General features: G+C 47.2%; 1 long non-coding RNA gene across 1 annotated transcript; it reads left to right on the top strand.

Moving 5' to 3' along the window:
* Positions 1–12347: 12347 nt before the first annotated feature.
* Positions 12348–14330, top strand: LOC128416880 (uncharacterized). The gene is made up of 2 exons (XR_008331330.1): positions 12348–12711; positions 14098–14330. It is a non-coding gene; the product is annotated as an uncharacterized LOC128416880 (long non-coding RNA).
* Positions 14331–15288: the final 958 nt, after the last annotated feature.

Genomic DNA, 15288 nt, shown 5'->3' with positions numbered 1-15288 from the left:
TCCATCCATCCATCCATCCATCCATCCATCCATGGTGGGACATTTTAGCTACACAGCCCAAAGGACCTTATCGAGTTCTCATCATGCTAACCTGGGACAGCTTCAACCTTTGTATCAGCTTTTCCCAACCCTTGGGCCTTCAAATGTTGTTGGACTACAACCCACAGCATCCTGACCATTGACTATGCTGGTTGGGTTTAATGGGGGTTGTAGTCAACAACATCTGGGGACCGAAAGTCGAAGAAGGCTACTCTTAATGCACGTGGAATATTGTGCTGGGGAATGATTGATACATGAATCCTCCTACCCATACAAATTGGCCTGCTTCCCAGGCTGAGTTGCCATAGCTCTGCATTTTACAAAAAGATCATGAAATCATCTTTTGTAAATGGGGAATCTTTTAGTTTGAATATGATTTATGTTTATATTTTAACAAACCACTTTAAAATCATAATGGTGCCTTGGGATTTCCTGCCCTGTCTATTCATCCATCCATTCTTTAGCAAATTTAAAGGGGATACAGACAGCCATATTCTGCAGATCAGGAATAATTCTTTTAATATTCGCAATTCTCTGTATTTAGCACCACACAGTGGAAGTTTTAATATATCAAATCCCTTTGACTCTCAAGAACAAACATGAATCACAGATAATCAGATGGGTTTATATGGAACTTATCTGCACAAATGAATGTATACAAAGTGCCCATGATACAGATGGCCCTTTATACACGCTTTCCTGGTATCTTCAGCAATCTTTAATATTGTGTTTCAAGTGTACAGGCAAAAAGGGGGGGGGAGCCTGTCTGTATTTCTAAGGGAGGTCAATATTTTAGGATGTGTCACCTCAAATATCTCTGCCCTTTGGAGCAAACTTCCTGAGCTGGCGAAGAATTTCAACATGAAGCTTTAAATATTTTCTATGTCAGCTCTGTTCCTGCTACCTTTTGTTTTCACTCCTCTTGTCTGATTTCTGCCGAACAGCTGGACTCATCACTGTTCCATTTTTCTATTGGTTGTGACTGAAGTAGCTTGAGGTCAATTATTTCCCCAGCAATTGACAAAGAGTCTTGACTAAGAGGAAAGTGACATTGTCCCTTAAATGCACACGGTGTCCTCCCCCCACTCTCTGTCCCAGGGCCAAAGAAGGCCAATCCATTCTTTTCCCTTTGCCTGCGGCCTAGCGTATCTGTGTCAGTGGATTTGGCGGAGTACACGTGTATCCCAGAATATGCTGGGTGAGGAAAGCATTCATATTGCTGGAGAGAGAGAGAGAGAGAGAGAGCAAAATGAACTTGACCTAAGCAGCTCACAGCGACAGGGAGGCTGGTCTCATGTGCAGAGAGAGAATGTTGCGCCTTAGAACACCATCAGTGGGGAAACAGCCCTCAAAATTCCGTGTCCTGCTGCTTTCTCACACCTTTCTTTATTTTAGCAGGATGGAGCCCCATTTCTCTGAGGAGCAGCACAGCAGAATTTTGTACAGAAGAGGAGGCAGGGGCCCCTCCCCCTCCAGCATCCTTTTCTTTGAGCAACCACATCAAAAAGGAGTGCGCAGACTACAGCGCTCCGGGCTTCCCCTGAGACCAATGCAAACTCTGATGGCTCAAAATCGTTTCTCCGCCCCTCCCTTCCCTTTCCCTTCAGGCCCACAAGTCAAAGCTGTAGTAGGAGGTGATCCCTTGCTCCTTGACAAGGAGGAATGACAATGCAGGAAGCGCAGGCACTCAGCGCATTTTGGGGCTACTTGTTAAGGCTCCAGGAAAAAAAACGATCCTCGCTCCGATTATTCGCATGGCTTGTCCCAAAATTTGCTTCCCTGAGAGTTTTCGAATGAATTTAACAAAAGACTTTTGTTGTCCTATTAGGGTGAGAGAGCAGCAACAATCTAGCACAGAGAATCGTGCTGAATATAGTTGATTGAGAAACTCAGCGTTAACTCGATGTGACTTTGGGAGATCCATGACCAGATCTTCCCCCTTTCCACCGCCAAAGATAAATGCCACTGTGGGGGATGGGGTGGGGAATTGTTTTGTCTATATAAAAAAAAGGTTGGATTATAATTAGTGGGTGGCGCTGTGGTCTAAACCACAGAGCCTAGGGCTTGCCGATCAGAAGGTCGGCGGTTTGAATCCCCGCAACGGGGTGAGCTCCCGTTGTTCGCTCCCTGCTCCTGCCAACCTAGCAGTTCGAAAGCACGTCAAAGTGCAAGTAGATAAATAGGTACCGCTCCAGTGGGAAGGTAAACGGCGTTTTCATGCACTGCTCTGGTTTCGCCAGAAGTGGCTTAGTCATGCTGGACACATGACCTGGAAAAACTGTCTGCGGAGAAACGTCAGCTCCCTCGGCCAGTAAAGCAAGATGAGCACCGCAACCCCAGAGTCTTTCGTGACTGGCCTTAACTGTCAGGGGTCCTTTACCTTTTTTATGTATATCACTACATCTAATAGTATAGGCAACTCCCCATTTACATGTGTTCGAGGCACGTGTGGCCGCACCTAAGCTCTAAGAGAGTGCAAAAATGACAAAAATTGTGCGACAATAGTGTCTAGCAATCCTACGAGCCTTTGCAAGTGCAGTCCCAGGAGCCTTTGCACCAAACTTTGAGGCGAGTTGGAGTTTGAGCAAGGAGGTTTGGAGAGAGCGATCATGGTGGAGTTTGGTGTTCTTCCCAAAAAACACAATTTTATTTAAATGTGTGGTGCCTCAGAATGTCAATGGGGAGTTGCTTGTATGCTTAAGTGCTGCTGAGTGCCAACCACTATGCAGCCAAAACAGGACCACTGAGAAAGGAAAAGAAGGTGTGAACAAGCTTGGAGGAAACCCAAGGTTTACAGAAATACAAAAATATTTCGGCGGTGGCGATGGGGAAACAATGCTGAGAAACCACCAGCCTTAAGAGTATGCTTAGTAGCTGAGGAATGCTGTTGGTGGAAAAAGAAGAAAGCTGATGGGCAAGGGGCGGGGGGGGGGGCAGAGTGTGTGTCGGAAAAGGGCATGGCTGATTGGCAGGAACCCTGACCAGGAACCCTCCACGCGGCAAACTGTTTGTTGCAGGTTCCACTTGTTCTAGACAATTTGCATGATGAGCAACTTTATATATTAATATTTAAATTGTGGTTTCAGTTATTGAGTAGCCTCCTCTTCCTCTCTCTTGTACAGTGGTACCTTGGTTTAAGAACATCTTAGTTTATGAACAACTTGGATTAAGAACGCTGCAAACCCGGAAGTAGGTGTTTTGTGAACTTTGCCTTGGAAGCAGAACATATTCTGCTTCCTGTTGAGTGTGTTTCATTTGTAAATTGCGACCCCCGCTGCTATGGGAAAGCACGCCTTGGTTTAAGAATGCTTTGGTTTAAGAACGGACTTCCGGAACGGATTAAGCTCGTAAACCAAGGTAGCACTGTATCTGTTGCTGTCCCTTCCCAATATATTTCCAGTAGAAGAGTTAGGCAGTGTTGTGATACGTCTCCGTTTCTCATGACGCCCTTCCATCTGACTGTTCTACCATCCTTGGGCAGTCATCCACTCTTTGGAAACCCCTTGTTTTTGGCACAAGCTGGCCCTGCTGCAACCCAGAGGGTCTTAATAAGAAGAGTGTTGCACGCCACTCCAACCTCTGATCAGTGTGAGAGTCCAGGGGTTCCAGAAGCTTAGCCAGGGTCCATGTTTCCTTTTGTAAATGAGGCACAATGGAGACTGTGGAGTCTTTATGATAGTTAAATCAGCATGCCCCAGTTCAGGTCAAGAATCAGCTAAATTGCCTTTGACTCTCCAGAGGAAATATAGATGTTGTAGTAGTGTAGTAATGTTTCAAAACTGAAAACACTGCATAAAAACCACTTGGAAGAGTCCTCCACTTTTAAATTCATGCTTCTAGATCAGTGGCCCCTAACCTTTTTCGGTCCAGAGGCACATTTGGAAATTTGAGAAATGGTTCCGGGCACCATGCAATACCCATTTCACAGAAGAAAATCTGCTCAGGGCAAACAGAACACCTATACCTTGCTACAAATTCAAATAAAACATAGACCAAAAAGCAGATACCCCACCCCAAACAAACAATCCCACCAAAAGCAAAACCAGTTTTATAAGAAGAAAATAATAATAATTGGAATTGACAGGAAGCCCTGGTAGGCGCACCGAGGGTGCTATGGATGAAGTGGAGATTCTAATCAATTTGGAGAGCCTTGATGGGTGTGATCTTTTGTAGGTAGCAGAAACTTCCCCATTCCAAAACACACACACCATACACAGCTCATGCAGGGCAAGCAGTCAACATGGATTTGGTTCCTATTTACTCTGCATCGAGTGCAATCCCACAACTGGTTTGGGAGGGGGTGTGCACATGCCGTTAGCCACAATCCCTGTCTATCCAGTGCTGGATTTACATCTAAGCAAAACAAGCTGTGATGGGATGGTGAGCTGCTTGTGCGTAAAATCCTAGTCCCTCAGAGTTTGGCTAAGTCCACAAACCTCTGTCTGTGACGGAGCTCCTTAAGCATGGCTCCATCAGTCGCTCGTAGAATCGGACAGTGGGCGTTTACGGAACTTCTTCCAGCATAAAAGTTCCTTAACGGAAACGCGTCTTCTGGACTCTCCGCGTGACAGTTTCCGGCGAGGAGTAGGTGTCCCTATGGGAGGTCCTGAAATCTCCCCACTATTTTCGCTGGAAGTGTCTCTGAGCCCTCCCTCCGACTCACTTTCCCTTGGAACTCCTCCACCTCTCCCCCTGCTGGTTCCCTCCCCAGCTGAATAGTCTCTCTCAGCCTCTGTGAGCCCTTTCACCTCCTGCTTCTCCGATGGCAGTTCCCTGACACAAGCCTAGGGCCCCACTCTCTTGGGGGCCCCCCAAAAAATTAAAGGAAAAAAAACCTGGATGTACATTTCCAAAATATAAGATAAAAAACAAATAAAATAAAACCTACATACAGTAACAGTGTTTTGTGTTGTGTTGTGTTGTGTAGGCTCCTATGATGTAAGTAATGGGCCCCACCTGCTAGCCTGCTCCCTAAAATAATCACTGCTTTGCTCATTTCTGTATATAGGGTGCCTACATTCTGCATGTACAAATGGCTTTAGATACTTATTAGGTCCATAAATTACCATATAGCATATATTCAACACAAAAAACAGCAACAATTTGTTGTTGACAAAGGACAGCTGGACATATAAAGAGCCCCATTACCTTCAGTAGCTTAGGGCCTCATCAAACCTAAATCCGTCCCTGCGCCTATCCTATTGTTTTTAATCAAATGCTGCATTTTGATGCATTTCCCCCAAAAATCCCAGCTTTGAGGAAAAGATCAACCTCAATCAGAACTGAGGAAAAAGAATGTACACACAACCTTCTTTTAAGTTCAAGCGCCTTGCCTTCACAGCTCTCGAGAAAAACCTTTTAGGTGTGAAATTTAATTCATCCAAAACAACTAGCAAGTTTTTTGGGGGGGGGGGGCGGAAGGGCAGAAAAGGCCATAAAGGTGCGTTACCGTAAAACATGCTTATCACACTATTATAAGCCCTTGAGACCTCCTTGCGGGCGTCCCATAGGGGCATCCGGTTGGCAGCTGTGAGAACAGGATGCTGAGCTAGATTGCCCATTGGCCGGATCCAGCAACTGGGCTCTTCTTGGGTCTCCCCTGTTGAGTTCAGCAGGGCTTACTCAAATGCAAGAGGGTGGAGCATGGCAGCCCCAGTTTTTGTTGGTGGTGGTTTGGTTTTTTAAAAAAAGGAAGAGTGCCCCTTGATGTGTTGTTGTTTTTTTACAGTTGGAGGCTGGCCTTCTTCTGTGCGCTCTCAGCTGGCGGTGGGCTTGTTGGGGAGGGGCGGGCTGGGGGCGGAGGGGCTGCTGGAAGCATCAGAGTAAAGCAAATAACTGAGGAACAGGAGGGCTGGGGAGTGGGGGTGGGGGTGTAGGCTGATCTCTGGGCAGCAGAAACTCTTAAATGGATTCTTTCAGATAAAAGAGCCCCGGATACCTTTCTTTTCCTATAATGGCCCCTGAGGCTAATGTCTTAAAGAGGAAACAAAAGAATTGTTTTACATCACACAAGTGGGGCAAGGGACACAGTGGGTGAAAGAGGCACTTGAGTAATGCAGGCCTGTGCAGAGAGGGGTTAGGGAAGACGGGGAGGGGGGTGGGGAGGGGTGCAGCTGGGTCTAACTTCTGCTTTGCTGTGTGGCCTCTGCTGTTAAACCTTTTAACACCTTCTTTGCCGTGTTTTTTTTTGGGGGGGGGGAGGCTGGGCCATTGGCTGTGCCTCTGGGGCTTTTCCTACCACTTCCCCCCAACAGATGGGCCCTGTTGGCATAGCCACTCCTGCCTCTTCAGGGTCTTTCAGGCTTGTAATCCTTTGCTTGCTTGCTTTTTTCCGGTTTAAAATGCACCCTATAAAATAATTCAGTTCTCTGAGTTGCTGCTTTCTTTTTTAAGGTGCCAATCTGAATATATTAAACACTGGCATATTCAAGGAATGGTGGTTGCTGTTTTATTTTAAAAGGCCCTTCTCTTTAAAGCAGGCCTGTTTGGCCAGGACATGAGAGACTGCGTGTGAAATTACTATCCCGTGTTGCTGCGAGAGGGGGGCTCCTCCGAATGGCTTCATCTGTGCAGCGCATCCTTTGTTTCGGCTGTCAGCTTTCCAGAGGTGGGAAGGGCAGGTGTGACAAGAGAGCAGAGGAAGAGGGAGCCGAGAGAGGCAAAGGCAGCTCTGCAACTGCAGGGCAAGGGGGAAAGTATCTTGCGGCTGCTTTTCAACTGCCTCCCTCTTGGCTTCCCCACCTCCCTTAAATGGAAGGCTTTAAAATGAGGGGCTGGATTTCGGCCTTCTTGGGCTGTGCTTTCCATCTGTTTTTGATTAATGCAAGATTGAAATGTCAGTGACAGCTGTTCACACTGAATTGCAAATTTTTGAAAAAGGAAGTTCTAGCCCTTTAGAAAGCATAAACATCAATGACCGTATTAGATCAGCTCCAGTAACCTACCCAGTACACTATTTCATTTAGGGCTGACAGAACCAGACCCTGAGAGGGCTTCTGTTTCTTTAAAAGTTTTGTGGAAGGCTGACAGCCACCAGATGAAGCTTGTCTGTCATAGTGCTGTAGTGAGAGAGGCAATACCTGGAGGGATGTCCCCTTTTGTGCAACTTTGCAAAGTATCAATATCTACTGGGTGCTGCCCTCAACCTTAATTTCCCTAATTGGGGGCTAGTGGTATAAATACTTCTTGATCATGTTGGACTAGGATCTGGGAGATCACGGTTCAAATTCCCACTCACCTATGAAGCTCACAGGGTGACCTTGGGCCAGTGAGTCACAGTCTCTCAATCTAGCCTACCTCCCAGGGTTTTTGTGAGAACGCAACTGGGAAGGGAAGAACCATGTATGCCACCTTTTTCTCCTTTGAGGAAAAGCAGGATACTGTATGAATGTAGAAACAAAACAATATGATCCCGGTTCTTTTTCCTTTCCAACTAGAGGACCATCCCAAAGGACTGGTTATCTCAGTTCTGGGTGTAACTGTGCTGATTCTATTTGCTTGATGGGCTGCATGAAACCTAGCAAAAGCAATGATAATTGGGCAAATTAGCTAAACATACTACATAGATCAGATTTTGATGTTCATTTGGGGAACCTGAAAAAACAAGTAAAAGCAAGCAAGTTTTAAAATGCTAGATACTGCATGTCCACGCTGGATGAATCTGCAGGTCCTGGGAACAATGAAAACAGAAGGTTTAACAGACTATGCTAATTAGATTACAAAGAGGCCTGCCTCAGAAGTTTCCAGTTATATAGGCCTTGCAGAGACAAAGTGGTGAATTTGGAGTGAGGTGGGGGGTGGAGAATGCAGCAAATGAAAATTAGAAGTTGCTTCTTCATTTCTAGTTTCAAAATGCCTATATGGTGCTTCCCCCACCCCATTCCCATAACTGGGTGCATGCTTGTTATCGGCATGTTCTTTCTCTCTCTATTTCACACATGCACTAATCTCTCTTCAGGAGGCCTGCTTTCTTTCCCTGTGGTAGGCAAAAGTAGGGCAGAAGCCTCCAAACACCTTTACCTTCTCTGGGACCAAAGGCATCTGTCCTTATGACACAGTCAGTGCCGACTGCTGCTCTGTGCTGCCCAGTGGGGACCGACATGTGATAAGGTCTTTATGGTGGCCGGTCCCCATTTGTGGAATGCCGCTCCCCCTCCCCCTCCCCACCCCCACCCCCTGTGAGGGGTGTGTGTGTGTCTCCCTCCTTATTAATTTTCAGGAAGAATGTAGAAACATTTCTGTTTTCCCAGGCATTTGAAGGATGCAATATGCCGTTCCTAAACGCCTTCCCATAATTAACTGTGCAGGTATATGACTGTTTTAAACACTGTTTGAACACTGTTTCCAAGTGTTTCAAAATGCTTTTGTTTTATTTTTAATAGATTTGTTTTATCACTTCCATGTTTGTCGCCCATAGCTCCTATGGGAGGAAGGGCAAGGTAAAAACTGAAATAAATACATGCCCTGTACCTAATGCATTTGTGAATGAGCGACAGAGGCATCGGCAGAAGACCATGGCATTGCTGAGGCTGTGGAAATGACATATTTTTGCCTCCCAGGATGGCATCGTATTGAGCAGGGATGGTGAACACCAGGAGACCAAATGAGGCCCTGCAGATGTTGTTGACTCTCCCCAGGCTACATTTCCACCTGAGCCACACCCCTCAGCAGCCCTGCTTTACACTCTCCTTGAGTGTCTTTGCAGGACTGGAATGTGTTTTTGAATTCTGGCAGTGCTTCTTGCTTGCCTGGATGCAGGTCAGAGAGGAATCTGTGAGTGAGAAGGAATTAGCCCCTTTTCCAAAGGTAAAATTCACATTGATTGTGCTACCCAATGGGCTGAAACAGGCAGCAGGGGACTGAAAACACAGAAAACATGGGGACATTTGTTAGTCCCCCCCATCATTAGAGTCGCCGTCCTCCCACTTTCTTCTCTCCCTATCCTATCTACCTCTCCCCCCCCTTTGTCTTCTGTCTTTAAAAAACACAAAGGAAAACATTTCCCCATCTCTTCTAATGTAAGGCAACACACACTGCTGTCATGTTTAAGCACCATCGCCTCCAGGAAAGTGCCTTCATCCAAGTGATAGGAGCAGTTGCAGCTGTGGGAATGCACTTCAGTGGAGTGTGAACTTTATTCCTCCCCTTTGCAACTATTTAAATACTAATATCGAGGTTTAAAATGTTTTTCTTTTTTAAAGAGGAGGGGAGGAAAGGAACTCACAGAGGCTTGCCTGAGGGTAAGACCCACTGAACAGAGTAGGATGTAGGACTTGGCTTCCATGTATACGTGGCATAGGACCGGGCTGTCAAATGCCTAATAACTGTTGATAAACAGTTATTATCATGGAAGGTCAGGAAATTCATATGTTCCTGTCCAACAGCCTCACTAACCCAGTTAAAACTGCACATGTGCTGCAGTTTCTGTCTGAGCTGTTGAGATTAATATGCAATATGTAAGTTATGTTGCAAAATGTGCCATGATATTAGGAATATCTGTTGAGCTAACACTGCCAAAGGACACTGGCGGTCTGTATTTCTTGGCTCTGAATTTTTCAAAGTGCAACTTTAATGTTGCGCCGAGATGTGTGTGTGTGTGTGTGTGTGTGTGTGTGTGTGTGTATGTGCAGTGTGAATAGCCATAATGGAGCTGAGATGCAGCTCTGCTGAACAGAGTACAAAGAAAGCTTCTCAGTTAGGCCACTGGACACAGACCAAAGAGGTAGTTTTTCCTAGCTGTCTTGTTTCCACACTGATTCTCACAGTGTGGTGCCCAAAGTCACAGCAAGAGAGATGTTAAAAACCTGGTCTGGATTCTAGGGATGAGATGGATGGCAAAGGAATCGAACGTTAACTGCATTATCCATGTCTTGCTTATTTCAAGCCAATTTGACCAAAAAGCACTCAATAACCCATAAAATATTTAAGATCATTATGTCTGCAAGCTGCCCAAACGGGGAAGTGGGCTGTCTGTGTGAAAGTGGGCTGTGTTTTTGACAGCTGTTTTGTTTATATTTTATGTCCAAAAGCCTGCTTGTGCAAGATGTTACGTGTACAAATGTGTACACAAAGCAAAATCCAGAACACAGTTAAAAATACTTATCGGTGTGCTTGGTCGTGCCCATGGTTTCATACTATGAAGAAGGCATCCTTCCAGCAGAGATTATGCATGTGTTTTCCTGTTAGCTGTTTATCAATTGAATATGCATAATACGATCTGAAATAATCTGCATGACCAGGCATCATGTAGGTGATAGATAACAGTCCGTGTATGCAGAATGGGCCCACACCTACTAATCACACCTCTTCTGTCAGCTATGCTCCTCCCACCTTGTATGAATTGGGCGAAAGGTTTAAACCAGGCATAGGCAAACTCAGCCCTCCAGATGTTTTGGGACTACAACTCCCATCACCCCTAGCTAACAGGACCAGTGGTCAGGGATGATGGGAATTGTAGTCCCAAAACATCTGGAGGGCCAAGTTTGCCTATGCCTGGTTTAAAGAGGAGAGCTTGCTTTTCCTGCATAAGCTCCGCCCCCCTGCTGCCCATGATTGAGACTCCTGCATGATCAGGATTCTAAATACCAAGGCAGGTGGGGAGCAGTCTCCCCTCATCAGACTGCATGGAGTAGGGGTAGGAGCTGGTGGAGCTGAGGCCAACAAACCCAAGCCCAGTCTTCCCCTCCAAGCGCTTGGAAGAAAACACTGCCAATAGAACTGGCAGATCCCAAACAGGACAGTGTGCTGACACTGTCTCCAACAGTTGTTCCAGAGGGAGGATCTTCCAAAACAGCCCTTATTTGCAGCAACTATTAAAACCACAGCAGCTCATATTCTATCTGGTAATCTGGGTCTGAAGATCGACTCTGCCACCAGTAGGAGCTGCCATATATCAAGCCTGCTTCCTCTTCCGCAGCCTCCAATGAAACGTGACGTGGCCTTGCCACTCTCCCATCTGTTTCCCCTGAAAAAGATCCACTTTCCCACCCCTTTATTTGTTGCCAGGGCTTCTGCCTTGAAACCTTCATCTGGCCACCATATCTTCTGTCGACATCTGCCACCCACCCCCCACCCCCGGTGCAGAGTTCTGGGTCGCTGTCTCCCTGGCATTTTGACTTTGTTCTCTCCCCTGCTTCCCTACGCCTGTGATCACCTCATTATTATGTCATCCCTTTCCTTTCCTGACTCGGCAGGAATCGGCAGCAACTTCCCTCTCCATCTGCTGCTGCAGAAGGTGCCTGTGTGGTGCAGAGAGCCGCCCTTCCCCCCAGCGCTCTTTCCCCCTTCCTCTTGCTACCCTCCACAACCTTTTAAAGTGTCAGCTGTCCCTTATACCCCCCCCCCACTTTCTTGCTCCTCTAACACAGTCACACGAGATGGGCTGATGGCATTCCTCTGCGGCTCAAAGGAAACGTGTCCAAGGTTTAAGCTGATCTATCTCCGCACACCATCCTGTATGTCTTTTGCCTCTCACCAGGGACCCCCCAAAGGCTGTTATTCCACGGCCTCTTCATCTGTCCTTGACTCAGCTGCAGCTGGCAGCAATAAGTCTTGCAAATCTCGCCCTGCTATTAAACCACCCCTTTGCTTGCAAAAAAAAAAAGAAAAAAAAGAAAGCGAAATCTGTTCCGTTGGGCCCCGCTTGTTAGACACAGGAGCCGTCCTCTGGCTTTCCTTTCCTTGCCCTTCCTCTGCAATCTTGAACCCGCCCTGAGTGCACTTATTGCACAGAGGGAGGTAGCATAATTGGACAAAATGTATCCTAAAACAATGTGTGTGCTTGAGAGGAGCGGAGTGTTTGGGATAGGAGACGGAGGTTTCCTGTTTCAACAGGAGGGGCAGAGTGCCTGCCATTTGTCACAGATGGGGAAGCATCCGGTTCCCCTCCTGAATTCCACACAAACACACACACCAGCGCAACAGCTCCAGCTCTCTGTATGGGGCTGGCGGTGAGGCACAAGCACAAGCAATCAGCTCCACACTTGCAATCTGGTCGCCTTATCTCATCAAGTGGGAGCCCTCCTGACCTCAGATTCCGGAAAGGGCTGTAACTCTGCTGGCCAGGCTCCCCTGGTGGACTGGGACTGGATCTCCTCCTTGGATCTCCTCGGGTTTGTCAGTCCCCTAGGAAAGCATTTAAGGGGCATCACTCAAGGGATGGCAATTTAATGAATTGGCCCTTTCCTGCTTCCACATTTTTATTTTATTGCCCTGGAGCCTGACTAATTCTCCTCCTGCTTTGAATAAACAGGGTTTCATTCTGGAGGCCTTCCAAGCTTCCTAGGCAGCCCTTCCTGTCTCTTTAACCCTTTCTGTGCACTCACTGTGGTAGGAAAACCACAGGACAGGCTGCTGTTATCACTCTCCCATCAGCTAAAAATCTGTTTTGTGCTTGCAGCCTTCTAAGAGCAATAGAGCATGTCCTGTTGCTTGTCTGACTGCACACTTCTCCATCTGTGCTTGGCTTGGATGGTTGTTTCCAGAGAGTGATGCTTGAGGAGAGCTGTTCGGCCCTGTGGAGCCTTCAATGGGGGGTTCCACAGGATTCGATTTTATGCCACATGCTATTTAACATCTGCATGAAACCACTGAAAGGGGTTATCTGGAGTTTTGGAGCACATTGTCAGCAACATGGTGATGACAAACAGCTCTACTTCTCCTTTACATCTGCAGGTGAGGCAGTGGAAGTGCTGGACTGTTGTTTTGCTTTGGTAATGGACTGGATAAGAGCCAATGAGCTGAAGGTCAATCCAGATAAGACTGTTACTGGGTGGTTCCCTAGACCAGAAAGATGGGAGGCTGCCTGCTCTTGATGGGGTTATGTTCCCTCTGAAGGAGCAGGTATGCAGCTTGGGGGTACTTCGGAATCCATTTCTAACACTTCAGGCTCAGGTGGCCTCAGTGGCATGGAGTGCCTTCCATCAGCTTTGTTTGGTGGCCCAGTTGTGCCCCTGTTGGGACAGGGATAGCCTAACTTCTGTCATCTATGCTCTGGTAACCTGTAGGTTAGATGACTACAATGCATTAAGCGTGGGGCTGCTTCTGAAGATGGTTTGGAAACTTCAGCTGGTGCAGAATTCGGCAGTCAGGTTGCATTTGGGGCAAGATATAATGCCAGTTGTAGTCTGACTGCACTGGCTGTCACTTGGTTTCTGGGCTCAGTTCAAAGTGTTGGTTTTGATCCATAAAACCTTCAACAATTCAGGACCACAATATCTCAAAGACTGCCTCTTTGCATACAAACGACCCCAAACCCTGTGATCACCATCTGAGGTGATCATCATTGTGTGCTTCCTCCACGGGGCCAGTGGGTGGCAACACAAAAACGGGCCTTTTCTGCAGTGGCTCCCCAATTGTGGAATGCTCTCACTAGGGCGCTTTTGTTACATATCTTTTGGTGCTAGGCAAAAACATTCCTCTTCTCCCAGGCCTTTGGCTAATTAAACAATCTATGGCCTTTTAAACTCTGTGGGGGGTGGGGGGTTGTTGTTGTTGCTGCTGCTGCTTTTGCCTGGCTGAAATCTGTCCTTGAATTCTGACTATGGTTCTTCCTTGCCTGGATGGAGGATAAGGAAGAGCTGTGCTGAAAGCAGCCTACAGTACAAAGGCAACATTCATTGTTCTGCCCACTTCTGCCTCTGGCCCCATCTTCCGCTGGCATGTGGGCCCCAGAAGGCTGCTCATAAAAGATCTCAGGCTGCAGAAGGTTGCCCAGTGCTGTAACGCATGACCCAACAGAGAAGCACGTTCGCCCTCAGGCACACTTTTGTCAAGGGGAAGGACCGTGCAATTTGTGCGCGTACACTGAGGCCCGCATTGCGTTTCGCACGCACAGTGGCAGGTGTGGAGCTTGAACTCAGTGCCCCGCCGCACAGACAAAAATTCTGGTTGGCTATGGTGGCAAAATGGCTGTCATGTTTCTTCAGGGTTGGAGGTGCTGCTGGCTCCCCAGTCCTTTTTGCTGGTTTTTAGACGTTTGCTGCTAAAAATAATAAGCATCCTTCCCCCTCCCCCACTATCTCTCATGCTCTTTCCCCCCTCTTTCTTTCTTTGAAACAGGTCAATGGGCCCTTTGTGGTTAGAAGCTGAGAATCGTACAGCTGCTCTCCTTTGCAGAAAGAGGAAACACGCTTCCAACTCAAACAACACAGATTCTGGGAGGCAAAAATCACTCGCAGTCCCCCCTCCCCAGTTTACTTCAGGTGACTCATTCTGCACTTGCTGGATGGCTTGTGACTCACTACATTGTTAGACATGTCAGTGTGATGGAAAATGATCTGCTTGAGCTCTGATCCCGGGAGACCGTTTCCTGCTTGCAGCCTCCCCACTGGGGAAGTCTGAGGACCTACGGGGTTTTATTTCTCTCCCTTTCCCTCCCCCCTCCCACTCCTTAGACAAAGTGGGTGGATGCAGATAGAGAAGATCTTATTGGAAGAAAGAGAAGAGGGTTGAGGTCAATGGAATCTGTTCCCTCTAGCTGACTGTGTCCTGTGCTGGCTCTGTGTGTGACTTTATCTGAATAGTAATTAGTTGGCAGGAAAAGACGAGCAGCTGAAGAGACAGGATGTGGTTGCTGTGCAAGATCTGAGGTCTGTTTCGGATGGGAAGGAGAAGGGACAGAGCGAAATGCAAGTCACACCTGCCTGATAGACGCTGCTGAGATCTTCAGCGGGGAAGCATACTAGTCGCTTGTAGGAAGGATTTAAGCAAGTGCTTTTTTGCTTTACCTTGAGGCAACCCCCACCCCTACAAAACACACACACCCCACACCATGGTGTGATCTGTGTGAAACTAGGTCAAGTGTAGGGTTAGTAGTGCATTTACTTATGCAGCCACTCAGCATTCGGCTAACCTGAGAGCTGATGGTGGTTGAATTCCCCAAGAGGACCACTTGTCTTTTGGATGAGCAGTACCTCAACACACAGGAAATTATCTTTCTTTCCCTGCACCAAAGCGTCTATATGGCACAGTTACTAACTGATATAGCAATCTATCTGTCAGAAGTAAGCCGATGCGGCTGTTGGCTATTGTATCTGGGGCGCCTGCGCCAATTGGAAGCTGTGCCTTGGTTTTCGAACGTTTTGGAAGTCAAACGGACTTCCAGAATGGATTAAGTTCGAGAACCAAGGTTCCATTGTATGTCAATACAGTAAAGGTATGGAGGATACGACAGCTCCTTAAAGGCAGGCAAAATGCAGAGCAGAGTATTGCGGAGGCTTTTCCAATACAGTGGTACCTCGGGTTAAGAAC

Source organism: Podarcis raffonei, chromosome 7 (genome assembly GCF_027172205.1).
Source record: "Podarcis raffonei isolate rPodRaf1 chromosome 7, rPodRaf1.pri, whole genome shotgun sequence".
Lineage (NCBI taxonomy): Eukaryota > Metazoa > Chordata > Lepidosauria > Squamata > Lacertidae > Podarcis > Podarcis raffonei.
This window is presented reverse-complemented; position numbering and strand designations above follow the sequence as displayed.